This window comes from Epinephelus lanceolatus, chromosome 3 (genome assembly GCF_041903045.1).
Source record: "Epinephelus lanceolatus isolate andai-2023 chromosome 3, ASM4190304v1, whole genome shotgun sequence".
Classification (NCBI taxonomy): domain Eukaryota; kingdom Metazoa; phylum Chordata; class Actinopteri; order Perciformes; family Serranidae; genus Epinephelus; species Epinephelus lanceolatus.
Window position 1 is genome coordinate 50134036 of NC_135736.1, and position 18957 is coordinate 50152992.

The following is an 18957-nucleotide window of genomic DNA, read 5'->3' on the forward strand; positions in this document are numbered from 1 at the left end:
CAGAGCGGTCATCACATACTTCCATCATCATGTTCTCAGCCCCAGGACGCTCTAAACTTTACAGGTTTGAATAGGCGTCTGACCAGAACACAAAGATTATTACATATTTTTGATCAGTAAATCTGGACTCACAGCGCTGAGCAGCGTCTCTAATAAATCTTCCAGCTTTGAAACATCCTGTTGACCTGCTGTCCCCCCAAAAAGGACAGCGAAGGGTCTATGTGGGTCTCAGAGGGTTAATAGTGTTTCAGCAGCTTCTTCTTCTGTAATGTGATTTTACTGTTTCACCTCCTTGAGCCACTTTGTGCTGAAGTGTAAGTGAAGCTCCAGCAGGTGTCACCGTTTCATCTCTTATTAAACACACAGTGATCTGATGCTGCTGCCTGTCATTAAAAACATGTCACTTTATATCCCAGAGTTCATAGTTACAACTGATGACCTCCTGATCCAACTGATGACCTTCCGATCCAGCTGATGACCTTCTGATCCAACTGATGACCTCCTGATCCAACTGATGACCTTCCGATCCAGCTGATGACCTCCTGATCCAGCTGATGACCTTCTGATCCAGCTGATGACCTCCTGATCCAACTGATGACCTTCCGATCCAGCTGATGACCTCCTGATCCAACTGATGACCTCCTGATCCAGCTGATGACCTTCTGATCCAGCTGATGACCTCCTGATCCAACTGATGACCTTCTGATCCAACTGATGACCTCCCGATCCAACTGATGACCTTCTGATCCAACTGATGACCTTCTGATCCAGCTGATGACCTCCCGATCCAACTGATGACCTTCTGATCCAGCTGATGACCTCCCGATCCAACTGATGACCTCCCGATCCAACTGATGACCTCCCGATCCAGCTGATGACCTTCTGATCCAACTGATGACCTTCTGATCCAACTGATGACCTTCTGATCCGGCTGATGACCTCCTGATCCAACTGATGACCTCCTCCTCCTCCTGATGACCTCCTGATCCAACTGATGACCTTCTGATCCAGCTGATGACCTTCTGATCCAGCTGATGACCTCCTGATCCAACTGATGACCTCCTGATCCAGCTGATGACCTTCTGATCCAGCTGATGACCTCCTGATCCAACTGATGACCTTCTGATCCAACTGATGACCTCCTGATCCAACTGATGACCTCCTGATCCAACTGATGACCTCCTGATCCAGCTGATGACCTTCTGATCCAGCTGATGACCTCCTGATCCAACTGATGACCTTCTGATCCAACTGATGACCTCCCGATCCAACTGATGACCTTCTGATCCAACTGATGACCTTCTGATCCAACTGATGACCTTCTGATCCAGCTGATGACCTCCCGATCCAACTGATGACCTTCTGATCCAGCTGATGACCTCCCGATCCAACTGATGACCTCCCGATCCAACTGATGACCTCCCGATCCAGCTGATGACCTTCTGATCCAACTGATGACCTTCTGATCCAACTGATGACCTTCTGATCCGGCTGATGACCTCCTGATCCAACTGATGACCTCCTCCTCCTCCTGATGACCTCCTGATCCAACTGATGACCTCCTGATCCAGCTGATGACCTCCCGATCCAACTGATGACCTTCTGATCCAGCTGATGACCTCCCGATCCAACTGATGACCTCCCGATCCAGCTGATGACCTTCCGATCCAGCTGATGACCTTCTGATCCAACTGATGACCTTCTGATCCAACTGATGACCTCCTGATCCAACTGATGACCTTCTGATCCAGCTGATGACCTCCTGATCCAGCTGATGACCTCCTCCTCCTCCTGATGACCTCCTGATCCAACTGATGACCTCCTCCTCCTCCTGATGACCTTCTGATCCAACTGATGACCTTCTGATCCAACTGATGACCTCCCGATCCAGCTGATGACCTCCTCCTCCTCCTGATGACCTCCTGATCCAACTGATGACCTCCTCCTCCTCCTGATGACCTCCTGATCCAACTGATGACCTTCTGATCCAACTGATGACCTCCCGATCCAACTGATGACCTTCTGATCCAGCTGATGACCTCCCGATCCAACTGATGACCTCCCGATCCAACTGATGACCTTCTGATCCAACTGATGACCTTCTGATCCAGCTGATGACCTCCTGATCCAACTGATGACCTCCTGATCCAACTGATGACCTCCTGATCCAACTGATGACCTTCTGATCCAACTGATGACCTTCTGATCCAGCTGATGACCTCCCGATCCAGCTGATGACCTACTGATCCAACTGATGACCTCCTGATCCAACTGATGACCTCCTGATCCAACTGATGACCTTCTGATCCAACTGATGACCTTCTGATCCAACTGATGACCTCCCGATCCAGCTGATGACCTACTGATCCAACTGATGACCTCCCGATCCAACTGATGACCTCCTGATCCAGCTGATGACCTCCCGATCCAGCTGATGACCTCCCGATCCAACTGATGACCTCCCGATCCAGCTGATGACCTCCCGATCCAACTGATGACCTTCTGATCCAGCTGATGACCTCCCGATCCAACTGATGACCTCCCGATCCAACTGATGACCTCCCGATCCAGCTGATGACCTCCTGATCCAACTGATGACCTTCTGATCCAACTGATGACCTCCCGATCCAACTGATGACCTCCCGATCCAGCTGATGACCTTCTGATCCAACTGATGACCTTCTGATCCAACTGATGACCTTCTGATCCAACTGATGACCTCCCGATCCAACTGATGACCTCCCGATCCAGCTGATGACCTTCTGATCCAACTGATGACCTTCTGATCCAACTGATGACCTTCTGATCCAGCTGATGACCTCCCGATCCAGCTGATGACCTCCTGATCCAGCTGATGACCTCCCGATCCAGCTGATGACCTCCCGATCCAGCTGATGACCTCCTGATCCAGCTGATGACCTCCCGATCCAGCTGATGACCTCCTGATCCAACTGATGACCTTCCGATCCAGCTGATGACCTACTGATCCAACTGATGACCTCCCGATCCAACTGATGACCTCCCGATCCAGCTGATGACCTCCCGATCCAGCTGATGACCTCCCGATCCAACTGATGACCTCCCGATCCAACTGATGACCTCCCGATCCAGCTGATGACCTCCCGATCCAGCTGATGACCTTCCGATCCAGCTGATGACCTCCCGATCCAACTGATGACCTCCCGATCCAACTGATGACCTCCCGATCCAGCTGATGACCTCCTGATCCAACTGATGACCTTCTGATCCAACTGATGACCTCCCGATCCAACTGATGACCTCCCGATCCAGCTGATGACCTTCTGATCCAACTGATGACCTTCTGATCCAACTGATGACCTTCTGATCCAGCTGATGACCTTCTGATCCAACTGATGACCTTCCGATCCAGCTGATGACCTCCTGATCCAACTGATGACCTTCCGATCCAGCTGATGACCTTCTGATCCAACTGATGACCTTCTGATCCAACTGATGACCTCCCGATCCAACTGATGACCTCCCGATCCAGCTGATGACCTTCTGATCCAACTGATGACCTTCTGATCCAACTGATGACCTTCTGATCCAGCTGATGACCTCCCGATCCAACTGATGACCTCCTGATCCAACTGATGACCTCCTGATCCAACTGATGACCTACTGATCCAGCTGATGACCTCCCGATCCAACTGATGACCTCCCGATCCAACTGATGACCTCCTGATACAACTGATGACCTCCTGATCCAACTGATGACCTACTGATCCAGCTGATGACCTCCTGATCCAGCTGATGACCTTCTGATCCAGCTGATGACCTCCCGATCCAACTGATGACCTCCCGATCCAGCTGATGACCTCCCGATCCAGCTGATGACCTCCTGATCCAGCTGATGACCTTCTGATCCAACTGATGACCTCCTGATCCAGCAAACACCTGCAGCATTCAGAGGATTTTTGGCTTTCATGGGTAGATTGGCAGTCAGGGGGTTTCACAGCACTTTCCAGAACAGAGGAGGTCACCATCCAGTCCTCAAAAAATGCAGCTCCTACAGAAATCTCCAAATGTCAAAAGTTTTTGATCCCAACAAAAAAACCTGGATGAGCACCAATTTCCTGATGTTAAATTCAGACAAAACTGAAGTTATTGTTCTTGGCCCCAAACAACTCAGAGACTCTTTATCTGATGACATGGTTTCTCCAGATGGCATTGCTCTGGCCTCTAGCACTACCGTAAGAAACCTCGGAGTAACATTTGATCAAGATTTGTCTTTTAATTCTCATTTAAAACAAACCTCACAGACTGCATTTTTTCATCTGCGTAATATTGCGAAAATTAGGCCTATCCTGACCCGAAAAGATGCAGAAAAATTGGTCCACGCTTTTGTTACCTCAAGGCTGGATTACTGTAACTCTCTATTATCAGGTAGCTCTAGTAAGTCCTTAAAAACTCTCCAGCTAATTCAGAATGCAGCAGCACGTGTACTAACAGGAACTAAGAAACAAGATCATATTTCTCCTGTTTTAGCTTCTCTGCACTGGCTCCCTGTAAAATCCAGAATTGAATTTAAAATCCTACTGTTAACTTATAAAGCTCTAAATGTTCAAGCTCCATCATATCTTAGAGAGCTCATAGTGCCATATTATCCCACCAGAACACTGCGCTCTGAGAACGCAGGGTTACTCGTGGTCCCTAAAGTCTCCAAAAGTAGATCAGGAGCCAGAGCCTTCAGCTATCAGGCTCCTCTCCTGTGGAATCATCTTCCTGTTACGGTCCGGGAGGCAGACACCGTCTCCACATTTAAGACTAGACGTAAGACTTTCCTCTTTGATAAAGCTTATAGTTAGGGCTGGCTCAGGCTTGCCCTGTACCAGCCCCTAGTTAGGCTGACTTAGGCCTAGTCTGCCGGAGGACCCCCCTATAATACACCGGGCGCCTTCTCTCTCTCTCTCTCTCTCTCTCTATGTCTCTCTCTCTGTCTCTCAATTTCAATAAGCTTTATTGGCATGACTGTAGATTAACAATATTGCCAAAGACATTAAAAATAAAGTACAATAATAAAAGTAAGTCAGAAAACTATAAAAAAAAAAAAAAAGATTAAATATATGATATATAATACAAAATACACCAATCTACAATACAATACACCAATATATAATATAGAAAAAAAATGAATAAAGAAAAATGTAGGTTGTGAGTTACAAGGACTGTAAATATAGACAGGTGTGTCAGGTGTTGTGATGGTTGTCCCTCAGGCTGTGGCATAACCTGACATATTTTGCTGCTGCTAAGCTGCTGACTCTGTTCTCTCCAAGGATGTGTTGCATTTTAGTTTGATCAGGCAGAGAATCAAAGTCAGTGACTTTATGTTTTATTTTTGAGAGGAAGTCGGCTCTGATGTGTTCATACTTGCTGCAGTGCAACAGGAAGTGTGTCTCTGTCTCCGCTTGTCTGTGTGGACAGAGCTCACACAACCTGTCCTCTCTGGGCAGCCAGGTCTGCCTGTGTCTGCCCGTCTCTATGGCCAAGCTGTGGTCACTGAGTCTGTACATGGTCAAAGTCTTCCTCAGTTTCTCATCAGTCACGGTGCTCAGATATTCTGCCACCGTGTACTGTCTGTTTAGAGCCAAATAACACTGAAGTTTGCTTTGCATTTTTGTGGTCGATGTCCAATAGTTAATGTAATGTTCTTTTTGTTTCTCTATAATTTGGTGGGTCCAGATTGTGTGAGGGCTGTCCTGAGGCCTTGTGCTGTTAGAGGAGCTGAGCCTCAGGACCAGCTGGCTGAGGGGGCTCTTCTCCATGTTCTCCTCTTGGCATTGCAGAGCTTTGTAGTGGTAGGAGTTGGGGTAACTTGTTTTAAGGTGTTTATAAAATTTGATGGCTCTTTTTTGAATTCTAATTAAAAGGGGGAATTGGCCTAGCTCAGCTCGGCACCCGTTGTTGGGGGTGTTCCTGTGCACTCTGAGGATGCTCTTGCAAATCTCTGTATGCAGGATTTCGATGGGGTGTTTGTCCCATTTTTCAAAATCTTGATTTGCAAGAGGACCCCACACCTCACTACCATACAGAATAATTGGTTCAATTATAGATTTGAATATTTTGAGCCAGATTCTAATGAGTATATTAATGTTTGAAGATTTCTTTATAGCATAGAAAGCCCTTCTTCCCCTCTCTCTGAGATCATCAACAGCCAGGTTAAAGTTTCCCATGGACGTGATGTGTAGTCCTAAGTATGTGTAGTCGTGTGTGTGCTCCACCTCATGAGAGCCCAGGAAAAACCTGGTTTGGTCTCCCTGACCCCTGGGTCGTTTCTGGAATATCATAATTTTGGTTTTGTCCAGATTTACTGTCAGGGCCCAGGTCTGACAGAAGGTTTGCAGATGATCCAGTTGCTGTTGTAGTGCTTCATTTGATGGAGCCAGCAATATGAGATCATCTGCAAAAAGTAGGCATTTAACCTGTGTGTCAGACAGAGTGAGACCAGGGATGTCACATAGTTCTAGTGATTTGGCCAATTCATCGATATAAATGTTGAAGAGGGTGGGGCTGAGACTGCAGCCCTGTTTTACTCCTCTACTCTGGGGGAAGAAATCTGTTTCCATGTTGTTAATTTTAACAGCACATTTCATATGACTGTACATGGTTTTGATGATGTCATAGACCTTCCCCCCTACACCCTTCTCAATTAATTTTAAGAACAGTCCATCATGCCAAATTGAGTCGAATGCTTTTTTGAAGTCCACAAAACAAGAGAAGATTTTCCTCTTGTTTTGGTGGACGTCTTTATTAATGAGGGTGTGAAGGGTGTAGATATGGTCTGTTGTTCTATGTTTGGGTGTGAATCCTATCTGGCTCTTGCTCAGGACATCATGTTCTCTGAGGAAGTCTTGCAGTCGGCTGTTTAGGATGCTGCAGAACAACTTCCCCAGGTTGCTGCTGACGCAGATGCCTCGGTAATTGTTTGGGTCGAATTTGTTTCCACTTTTAAAGATTGGTGTGATGATTCCTTCACTCCAGAGGTCAGGGAAATGTCCGACACCCAGAATAAGGTTAAATAATTTTAATATGGCAATGTTAAATTTATGGTCATCAAATTTTAGCATTTCATTTAAAATGCCATCAGGACCGCTGGCTTTCTTTGGCTGCAGTGCCTGGATTTTAGCCAGCAGCTCTGCTTCAGTAATTTGGTAGTCTAGAGGGTTCTGGTTGTCTTTAATGACTGATTCTAAAATTTGTAATTTGTTGAGAAGATTGTTTTGGGCCGAATTCAGGGGAACAGCAGTATACAGACTTTCAAAGTGATTTTTCCAGATGTCACCATTTTGAATAGCCAATTCTTCTTTTTGTGGTTTGCTGAAAGAGTGCCATTTCTTCCAGAAGTCATTGGAGTCAATGGACTCTTCAATTATTTGTAACTGATGCCTCACATGCTGTTCTTTTTTAGTTCTGAGTGTTTTTCTGTATACTCTCAATGTTTCCCAGTACTGGAGGCGGAGCTCAGGGTTGTCAGGTTGTCTGTGTTTTTGATTTGACACATTTCTGAGAGTTTTTCTCAGTTGTCTGCATTCTGTGTCAAACCACTCGTCATTGGTCGGGTCTCTTGGTCTGTGGTGCTGGCGCTTTTTCAGACTGGATAAGTCTGCCACATGGTCAAATATGTTGTACATGTCCTGTACAGCCTGTCTGAGGCCGTCCTGATTGAGGGGATACGAGGTGGAAAGAAAACAGTCTAAATGGGATTGAAAGATTGGATTTTTGATTGCTGTCTGATATTCGTCTTTGCTTTTGTTTGTCCATTTATAAGGTTGTTTTCTGTAGGTCAGATTGCAGGGTTCTACTGTGTGAGGGTCGTTTGCTGTCGTTTTAATGTAGAGTGTGATTTTACTATGGTCTGATAAGGGGGTTAAGGGGCTGACTGTAAATGCTCTCAGGTAGAAGGGGTCTAGGTCAGTGATGCCATAGTCTACTGTGCTGTTGCCAAGAGGAGAGCTATGAGTGTAAAGACCGAATGAGTCCCCTTGAAGCCGACCGTTAACCATGTACAGACCCAATGTTCGGCAGAGCTGCAACAGTTGCTGCCCACTTTTATTGACAGTTTTGTCAAAGTTGTTTCTGCGGGGGTGTGAAGGGAGGGGGGTGCTGACTTGACCAGGTATATGTTTGTCTCCCTGTGTGCTGATAAAGTCTGGTTCTGTACCAGTCCTGGCATTCAGGTCTCCACAGATCAGTACACTTCCCTGGGCCTGAAAGTAACTAATCTCATCTTCGAGAATGGAGAAACTGTCTTCATTAAAATAAGGGGATTGTGATGGGGGGATATATGCTGCACACAGGAATACATCTTTATCTGTGGTGATAAGGTCTTTTTTGATTTTGAGCCAAATTGAAAATTCTCCTTTTTTGATTAATTCAATGTATTGTACAAGGTTTGCCTTATACCAGATCAGCATTCCCCCTGAATCCCTTCCTTGTGTTACTCCCTTTAGTTTGGTGGACGGGGACATTATCTCTATGTAGCCTGAGGGACAACCAGTGGAGACATCTCCTCTACACCAAGTCTCTTGCAGTATAAAGACATCTGCATTTTCTAACTCTCTAATAAAGTCTGAGGTCCTGCTCTTAAGGCCAAGAGCAGAAGATCTCAGACCCTGAACATTCAAACAAGAGATGGCAAAACATTTAGATTTCATTTAAAACTCAAAAGGCTGCATTTGGTGATCAAAATGAGACAAACTACTAAGTCAAAGAAAATAATTTAAGAGTATCTACATGACATATTATAAAAGGTAACAAATCAATAACTGGTATATTAAATAATCAATACTTATGTACAATGTAAATGTCCTTTTTTTTTAAACTGTATGAGAACAAGAAATACTCTAATAATAATAATTCATACAGTGTCTATTGTGGTACCTGTCCAATCAGATGAGAGCAAAGCAGGCTGAGCATCTGCTGAATGTCCTTCAGTTCATTGTGTGGGGGGGTGGTTAAGGTTGGACCACCTGGGCATAACTCAGTGGGCCAGGGTGTGGCTCTTGTCGCTGTGGTTGGGGTGGGGCCCCTAGGGACAGGAGTGACTGTGGTCTGGCTTGAGGGGGATCATGGTTGCCTTGGTGGGGTCTGATTTGGACATGATGTGGGTGGGGCTGAGGGTGGTCTTGTCTCCATTGTGTTGGTCTGGATGTTGGTTGAGGATGTCTTGGTGTTCTGTGGGGGTTGTGGGCTGATGTGCTCTTTCTGCGGGCCGTGGATTGGTCTCTGTTGAGAGCGACGCTTTTCAGTGTTTGGGCGAAGATGGGGACTGTGCTTTTAAACAGATGGACGTGGTCGTAGAGACAGCTGATGTCCAGGGTGGGGTGGTGGGCTAGGTGGACATTGGGTCTCCGTGCACAGTCTCTGGACAGGCTGCTGTTGATCCTGTGGATGGTGTCAGGGTGGAAGTCTTTCCTTGGGAGCAGAGTGGATATGACCACTCTGCTGTTGGGGAAGGTGGTGGAGGCTTTCTCTGTCACTCTCTTGAGTGACTCTGACACCCTCTCCTGCTGGCTCCGCAGATCATTGGTGCCAGTGTGGATGATGATGTGACTCGGAGATCCAAGCCGCTCCTCTGACAGCAGGTCTATGGCTTGGTGGGTGTTTGGACACCAGATTTTAGCCACTTTGTGGGTGGGGAAAAGTTTCTTTTCATTAAGGAATTTTCCATTGGAGTCGATGAGGAGGACAATGTCTGTCTTCTCTCTCTGTTGTGCTGGTCTGGTGGAATGAGGGGAGGTGCTGGTCTGTGGGCTGGATGTGTCTCTCTCTCTCTGTCTCTCTCTCTCTCTGTCTCTCTCTCTCTCTGTCTCTCTCTCTCTCTCTCTCTCTCTCTCTCTCTCTGTCTCATTGTGTCATGTGGATTACTGTTAATTTATTATGCTGATCTGTTCTGTACGACATCTATTGCACGTCTGTCCGTCCTGGAAGAGGGATCCCTCCTCAGTTGCTCTTCCTGAGGTTTCTACCGTTTTTTTTTCCCTGTTAAAGGGTTTTTTTGGGGAGTTTTTCCTGATCAGCTGTGAGGGTCATAAGGACAGAGGGATGTCGTATGCTGTAAAGCCCTGTGAGGCAAATTGTGATTTGTGATATTGGGCTTTATAAATAAAATTGATTGATTGATTGAAATGAGCATGGACGTGGGCATCATGATCATAATGTCCCCCTCCCCCAAACTCCAAACCTGAGTTTGATTGCAGGGCTGTACGTTAACTTGTTTAGCTCATAGCACTGGTGCTACAGAGGGCGATAATTTTGTAGCACAGGCCAGAAAGTTTGTAGCACCTGTCACGATAACAAATTTTGCTGGGTGATTAAATGTGTCAGAAATTATTGCGATAAGTGATAATATTGCGTAATATTGTGCTTTTAAGACCATTTTTATTATTGTTGTAATTTTGCTGTTTTTAGACCATTTTTTAAACATATATAATGATAATAAAGACATATTGATGCAAGTTCACCCTTTAAAAAGAGAAATAAACATTTATTGAACAAGAATATTTAGGAATGCAAAGAAGAAAATTTAAATATCCCAAATAACACGTAAAAATATCTAAATAAATAAATAAATACAAAAAACAGTCTGTCAGTGTCTCACTCTCAGGTGTGCAGTCAAGTTGGTCGTATTCACTCATTTTGTTGAGATGGTTTTAGAACACACCCGGCACACCGGCTCGTCCACATTACTGGGCTGCCCTCGTCATTTGGTTTAAATCCAGAACACTCCCACACAGGGGCCGTGGTGTTTGGTTTAGGAACAAGTTCCATGTCTTTCTCTGATGCTCAACTGTTATTTTTTCTCTGCCTCGTCTCCCCCTCACAAACATCGCACTGTGTGTGTGTGTGTGTGTGTGTGTGTGTGTGTATGTGTGTGTGTGTAGCCCATAGCCCCGCCTCCCCCACAGAGACAAAGACACTCGATACCAAGAGCTTTCCCTCCGTTCATTACATTAATGAACCAACTCACCTGGCTGCCAGACGATGCACGGCAGTGAACGCTCTTGTCGTCTAGTAAAAAAACAGACCACACACACACACACACACACACACACACACACAAGCGGCTTGCAAGCAGTCTGTCGCACGCGTGCTGCTAGGCAAATAAATTCATCACACAAACATTTTTTTCCATCGCACGTGCGACATACAGTATATGTCGCAGTGTACAGCCCTGGATTGAACCCAACAGGGCAGGTGTGAAAGCTCCCTGAAGTTGCATTACAGCAAAATGAAATGTAACTATAAAAAACAAACAAACAAAAACACAGGTGACACTTTGACGGCCACTCTGCTGGCTGCTCTGTTTTTTCCTGTCTGTGGAAGCTACACCTGAAGACACCACGATCAACAGCAGGGGACACACCTGGGAAAGGTGAGCTCCATGTTCCCTATAATAAGCAGCAGCTGAAGAGAGTCAGCTTGCCGTGGAGGTGATTAACCTACTGAAATCAGTTTGTCTGAGGAAGCTGAAGCTGATGTAAAGGCGTTAAGAATTTGTCAAAACTCTCCACTGACGTCTGCTCACTGATGTTTTCATCATCCAGACGACAGAACAGAAACACATGAATCACTTTACAGGTACAGGTACTGGAAGAGGTACAGGTACTGGAAGAGGTACATGTAGACGTACTGGTGCAGGTTTGGTCTGAAAATGCTGAAAAACAGAAATGACAATCTTTTCCGGAGCAGGTGGAGGTGGAGACGGGCTGTTACAAATACTGTGGGTGGTAACTGGGGATTGAGAAGCAGGTGAGCAGGTGTGTGGAGGAGTCAGGTGTCTGGGACAGGTGGTAAAGACTGAGGGTAACAACTGAGGCAGACGCTGAATGTTCTTTCACACAGAGCTGCTGCTGGTCTGAATGCAGCCTTCAACCTATACGTAGGTGTGAAATGTGAACTTCAATCTGAGGCTTGGTCTTTAATTTAATTCAGAAACATTTCTTTAAGAAACACTCTGAAGAACCTGCCAGTAAAGATCCCTGTAAACCTTCATGGTGTATTCTTCTGTGTTCAGTGATCCATCAGCCGACAGCTCAGCAGCCAGACACACTGACAGTTTCCTTACTGAGCCGTGCCAGGCCGAGCCGAGCCCATCAGTCTCTCTCACCTTCCACGACTGTGCACCTGTCACACACCTACCAGGTCGCTTTACTGCTAACAGATAACCTCCTTTAACTCACACTGAGCTCCAGATCAGTGTCGCCAAAACAACATCATCAGGAAACTCACCAACTGACCCAAAGCCTGGGAGGAAGTCTCTTTACGTTTCGTGTCATATGTTTGGTCAGGTGGACGTGTTTGAGTGTGTGTGATGATTATTCCTGGTAATGAAGCACATGAACAGTGGGGTCAGTGTACCAGTCTAAGCCAGCCCATTCTTATTCCGCTGTCGTCGGATACTGCTGCTTTGTCACCTATCGCGGCAGTATGATACGGCCCTGGGAGGTGTCAGTATGCAACATCATATAAGCTCACGGGGACAATTGGCGTCAACTTATAGCGTGGCATCATGATACGCTGCTGGATGGTACCAGGCCGAAGACCTGCCAGTAACAACGTAAAATAAGGGTCAAGAAAGTCCCTATAGGGTCGGTGGGAGGGGGGTCGATGGATTCGACAAACCCCTGATTTTCAGTCATTCCATCCATCCATCCATTCATCCGCTTATCTGGGGCTTGGTCTCGGGGGCAGCAGGCCAAGCAAAGCACCCCAGACGTCCTTCTTCCCAGCAACACCGTCCAGCTCCTCCTGGGGGATCCCGAGCTGTTCCCAGGCCAGGTGAGGGCGGGGGCAGTGAGCGTCTGGTGGCCGGGCCTTGTAGGACTCAGCCCAAAAGAATAACATGTAGCGTCACCCTGTGGGCCCACCACCCACAGAGACAGGAATCAGGGTCTGGTGCATTGTGTGCTGGGCGGTGGACAGGGGAGGGGCGCCGGGCATGCTGATCCCTGGTGTCACGGATGAATGTGTTCTGGGACGCCGTGTCAACTTCAGCCTGTTACATGCATTGTCTGTTCTGAAAATACACTTCTGTTCATGTTCAAAACATCAGTGTTGGCAGTGTTGCACCGACGTAGTGCTTTTATTTTGAAAGAGACTGTATGCAAACTGTACATTTCCTGTGAAAACAGAAGTGTATTTTGAAAACAGACAATGCATGTACCAGGCTGAAGTTGACACAGCGTCCCAGAACGTCAACAACCAACACACCCAGGGTACCTTGGACGTCATATGTGGACGTGGAAAGTCCATGACCAAACGTGGACATGTGACGAGGTCACAGTGAGGATGATGATGTTTGACGGGTGTCGATATTTGATGAGCTGGGAATGAGACTGCGATGTTGATTTTAACTCCTCCGTGATCTTTCCTGTAGCGCCACCCTCAGGACAGACTGTACATGTTCAGCTCCAGTGAGACTCTAACAACAGCCTGTAGGGGGCGCTGACTGCCTGACAGTCTGTGCTCAGTGATGCTGAAGCGCTAAATGAGCTATCAAACATCAGTCAGTTAGGTATTGATCCGTGTCATCATGCGGCGCTCAGCGCTGAGCTCAGATGGAGCTGAAGATTAGATAACAGTGTCGTTACCTGACAACACCATCAGCGGGACAATAGAGGGGAGACGAGGAATCGGCTGCAGCTCAGGTTGCTTCATTCTGAAAGCTGGAAGCTGAGCCTGTAGAGACACAGGCCACTGATACATATTTTAAACAAGTTTATTGTTTATGTAGGTCTCTATCAGCTGTTACCATGGCAACAGCTCATCATAATATGAAAATATTGTTTATTCTCCAGCATCTGAAATCTCTGTTGTTGTTGTTGTTGTTGTTGTTGTTTTGAAGCACAAGAGCAGCTACATCAGACTGGATGTTCATTTTTTTTTAAAATTATTTTTTATGTTAAATGAATCTGAAACATTTTGTTTTCTATTGTTGTCTTTGTTTTACTAAAAAAAAGATGGCAATATATTATCGAACAAGATAACAAAACTAAAGCTGCTGTCACACAGAATCACTCAGATGGCAGATGGACAACACCCTCTGGGCGGCACAGGGAAAACAAACAAACAAACAAACAGAAGGAATGGCAGACAGCACACACACTCACACACACACACACACACACACACACACACACATACAGTGCCCTCCAAAAGTATTGGAACAGTGAGTCCAATTCGTTTACTTTTGTTGTAGACTGAAAACATTTGGGTTTGACATCAAAAGATGAATATGAGACAAGAGATCAACATTTCAGCTTTTATTTCCAGGTATTTACATCTGGATCTGATACACAACTTAGAAGATAGCATTATTTGTAATGGAACACAAAATTTTTAGGTGAGCAAAAGTATTGGAACATATAAACTTAAAAAAGATTAAAGTGAATGAGACTTAATATTTAGTTGCAAATCCTTTGCTTTCAATAACTGCATCAAGCCTGTGACCCATTGACATCACCATCAGCTCCTCCTGGAGGACCCCGAGGTGTTCCCAGACCAGATGAGATATGTAATCCTTCCAGCGTGTTCTGGGTCTGCCCCGGGGCCTCCTACCAGTGGGACGTGCCCAGAACACCTCTAACAGGAGGCGCCCAGGAGGATCCTGATCAGATGTTGAACCACCTCAACGTGAAGGAGCAGCGGCTCTACTCCGAGCTCCCTCCAGATGTCTGACTCCTCCCCCTATCTCTAAGGCTGAGCCCAGACACCCTACAGAGGAAACTCATTTCAGACGCTTGTATCTGTGACCTCATTCTTTCAGTCACTACCCAGAGCTCATGACCATAGGTGAGGGTTGGGACGGAGATGGAGCAGGAAATCAAAAGCTTTGCCTTCTGGCTCAGCTCCCTCTGAACCACGATGTTCCGGCGCAGCGCCTGCATCACTGCAGACGCCGCACCAAACCACCGACCCGTCTCACGCTCCATTCTCACTCATGAACAAGACCCTGAGGTACTTGAACTCCTTCTCTTGAGGCAGTAACTCTCTCCAAACCCAGAGGGAACAATCCACTGGTTTCCAGCAGTGAACCATGAGCTCAGATTTGAAGGTGCTGACTCTCATCCCGACCACTTCACGCTTGGCTGCGAATTGACCCAGTGCACGCTGGAGGTCACGATGTGATGAAGCAGGGGAGGGATCAATGACTGGGCCAAAACTTTTCATACTATACATGAAAGATATTTGCAATGTTACTAATTTGTTAAAAAAACAAATTTATTTTGCTCCGGGGAAAATTTCAAGAAACATTTGTAAACTATTGAAAAGGAATCTGAAATTCTCAAAATCTTGTTTTTGGAAGTCAAAAAGAACTTGACAGGGACAAAACATTAAAAATCTGTGATACTGAAATTGAAAGGTTTGTGAGATAAAGTTTTTAGGGGTTGTGATTAACCAGAAATGAATATGGAAACAACCAGTGTTAATGTTGACAGCTATTGTAGGCTGAGGCGCCTTGAGACAAAAATGTTTTTTTGGATTTAGTCACATTGTAGTCATTTTTAGCCTTCATAGTTTCAGTCAACAAAAATTAAAAACTTCAAAGTCAACTTTTAGTCATTCTGTTTTCTGTAGGTTTATTATCTTTAAACTAATCCAGTGAGTCTGATTCATGGATCATAAATCAGACTCAAGGTGTCAGGTTGTATAAAATAATGTGTGTGTCATGTCTCCAGCAGTGTGTGACAGGTTTAAGGGCTGATCTACGAGCACACACTTACTGATCATCATCTGAAAAGCTCAACATCTCTCTATTTATGCTCTCAACAAATAACTAATGTGAGCCAACTAGGATTTGTCCCCAGGTTCATTGTAAACTCTGACTTATCCATGTGACTGTTAAGAAGCAGAAACATAACTTGTTTCTTCATGTGCAACATGTTAGTCTGGAGGTTTAAACTGGTGTCCTCTCACAGAGTTGGTGATTCAAACTAAACTTTCATCTCTGTCAGAGAAAACTGATCTGAGTTCAGACTGTTTACTTACAGCACAGCTACACTCACAGATAACTGAGCCTCCTACCTGCCTGTCAAACACCATCAACCCACAAACCTTCTCCAGTCCGGACTGAGTGGAGTCCTGCGGGGTGAAGCTGTGAAGGCTGCGAGCGGAGCTAGCTGCTAACAGCCACCGCTGCAACTAACAAACAACATCACAAATCCATTCAGCAGCTCCACCATCCACAGTCAGACACACATGAAATAAAAGCACTACGTCGGTACAACACCGTAACTTGATGTTTTTTTCCTTTAACAACACAACACATTGTTGGGATTAGGAAAGAAGAACAGGGTTTGGCTTTACAATCTTACAGGACGCGAACACCACCCTGGGTGAAAGTCGTTGTTAGTTGGACCCATCCACCACCCCTCCACCTGCCCCACTCAGACTTTCACCGTCTTAACTTTTGTCCTTGTCCCGCTGCGTTTGCCCCTGATGCCACCAGGCACCGTTAAACTATGATGGCAACTGGCCACGTATCATGTTGACGTTAAAGGATGTCTTTTTCGTTGGTTTCTGATGCCACAAGTCACTGCCTGGATTTCGACGACTTCGGAGGGAGACCGGAGTTCTCCTCCATGTTGCTTCCGCGTCGCGGACTGGACGGGGCGCAGTCACATGACGACACACGCAGTACATTTTTAAGGGGACAGTACATGAACACACACACACACAGTGGGGAAGGTATTAACAGAATTTATGAAAAAGAAGAAATGACCAACACGAGCAAGACTACGTCGGTTAGAGGTTCTGAATGTCGGTTTTGATTAATTTTCGATTATCGCCCAGCCCTAGTGGAGTCAGCCTCTTTAGTGACTCAATGATTCAATAGTCTGACCACAAAAACAAACCATATGAATTATTAATAAGGCTGGTTACTCTGATCACACTAATGCGCTGTTTTTAAATTCCCAAACCATTAAATTTAATGATTTTATAATTTTGATGATTCAAGCAAAAATGAAGTCACTCCCAGACTGTGTACAAAAGTTTTTTTTAGTTCAGGAGAGCAAGTATGATTTGATGGTATTTGTAAAAAGAGATTATAAGACGTGTATTTCTGTTGTTGGGGTTAAATGGTGGAACAATGCCAATACAAATGTAAAAACGTGTGATTCATTTTTGGTTGTGAATATATCTCATGTGAGCGTTTGCTTGTGATGACTGAGGAAAACTTACTGAAAGAAAGAAGTGGAACAGCTGACAGGTTCAGTCTCGTTGTTGTGTTGAAGAGGATTTGTAGTTTGAAGAAACAGCAGAGGAGTTCTGGTTCCTGGTTTTGTCTCCAGGAGTCCTCGTCTCCTCGGACTCGTGTCCACAGACTGTTGTCTCTATCAGGAGTAGGTTTTCCGGGCAGCGAGATCGGATGACAGCGGCAGGAAACCAGATCCAGCTGGGCGATTATCTGAGGTGTTTGTCCGACAGCTCGGCTGCCAAACAAGCTGCTTGTTGTTTCCATGGATCTGTTGTTTACAGTGTGAGGTGTGGAAGGCTGCCGACCTGAGATCAGGTGTTACCACATCAAAAATATCAAGGTGTCTTATATTTCAGCTAAACATGCTGTCTCATGATAACGTGGATGTTCTGGGAAATCCTGTTGGCCTGTTGTCTCCGGTTAGCTTAGCACAAAGACTGGAAGCAGAGGGAAACTGTTAGCCTAGCTCCATCAAAGGAGAAAAACATCCAACAGTTAGATTTTGTCTTCAGTCACAAGATGGACCGCAGATCTGATTCACGTTATTAATCTCTTTACAAACATTATGTGTCCTGACATGAGGTGAACTTTTCAGGTTGAGCTAAAAAACTGAAAATAAGAATTAGAAGAATGAAATAGAAAGATGTAAACATATCAGCGGTCGACACGTTGTGACGGACCGAGCTGGCAGGCATGAGGAGTCACTGGTGGTGTTAGAGTGTGACACAAAAAGTGAAATAAAGAGCATGTATGTATGAACAACAGTGAGCAGTTAATTGCTAATATGATGGTGCTGAGAGTTGATAACAGCCGAAAATGGTTTTCTGTTAAACGCATGTGACACACAAGAAACATGTCACAGTATAAAGCGTGGTTTTCCTCCAGGTGCTCCCACATGTTCTCCCTGTGTCAGCGTGGGTTTCCTCCAGGTGCTCTGACATGTTCTCCCCGTGTCAGCGTGGGTTTCTTCCAGGTGCTCTGACATGTTCTCCCCGTGTCGGCGTGGGTTTCCTCCAGGTGCTCTGACATGTTCTCCCTGTGTCAGCGTGGGTTTCCTCCAGGTGCTCTGACATGTTCTGCCTGTGTCAGCGTGGGTTTCCTCCAGGTGCTCTGACATGTTCTGCCTGTGTCAGCGTGGGTTTCCTCCAGGTGCTCTGACATATTCTCCCTGCGTCAGCGTGGGTTTCCTCCAGGTGCTCTGACATATTCTCCCTGCGTCAGCGTGGGTTTCCTCCAGGTGCTCTGACATGTTCTACCTGTGTCAGCGTGGGTTTCCTCCAGGTGCTCCGACATGTTCTCCCTGCGTCAGCGTGGGTTTCCTCCAGGTGCTCCCACATGTTCTCCCTGTGTCAGCGTGGGTTTCCTCCAGGTGCTCTGACATGTTCTCCCCGTGTCAGCGTGGGTTTCCTCCAGGTGCTCTGACATGTTCTCCCCGTGTCGGCGTGGGTTTCCTCCAGGTGCTCCCACATGTTCTCCCCGTGTCAGCGTGGGTTTCCTCCAGGTGCTCCCACATGTTCTCCCCGTGTCAGCGTGGGTTTCCTCCAGGTGCTCCCACATGTTCTCCCCGTGTCAGCGTGGGTTTCCTCCAGGTGCTCCCACATGTTCTCCCCGTGTCAGCGTGGGTTTCCTCCAGGTGCTCCCACATGTTCTCCCCGTGTCAGCGTGGGTTTCCTCCAGGTGCTCCCACATGTTCTCCCCGTGTCAGCGTGGGTTTCCTCCAGGTGCTCTGACATGTT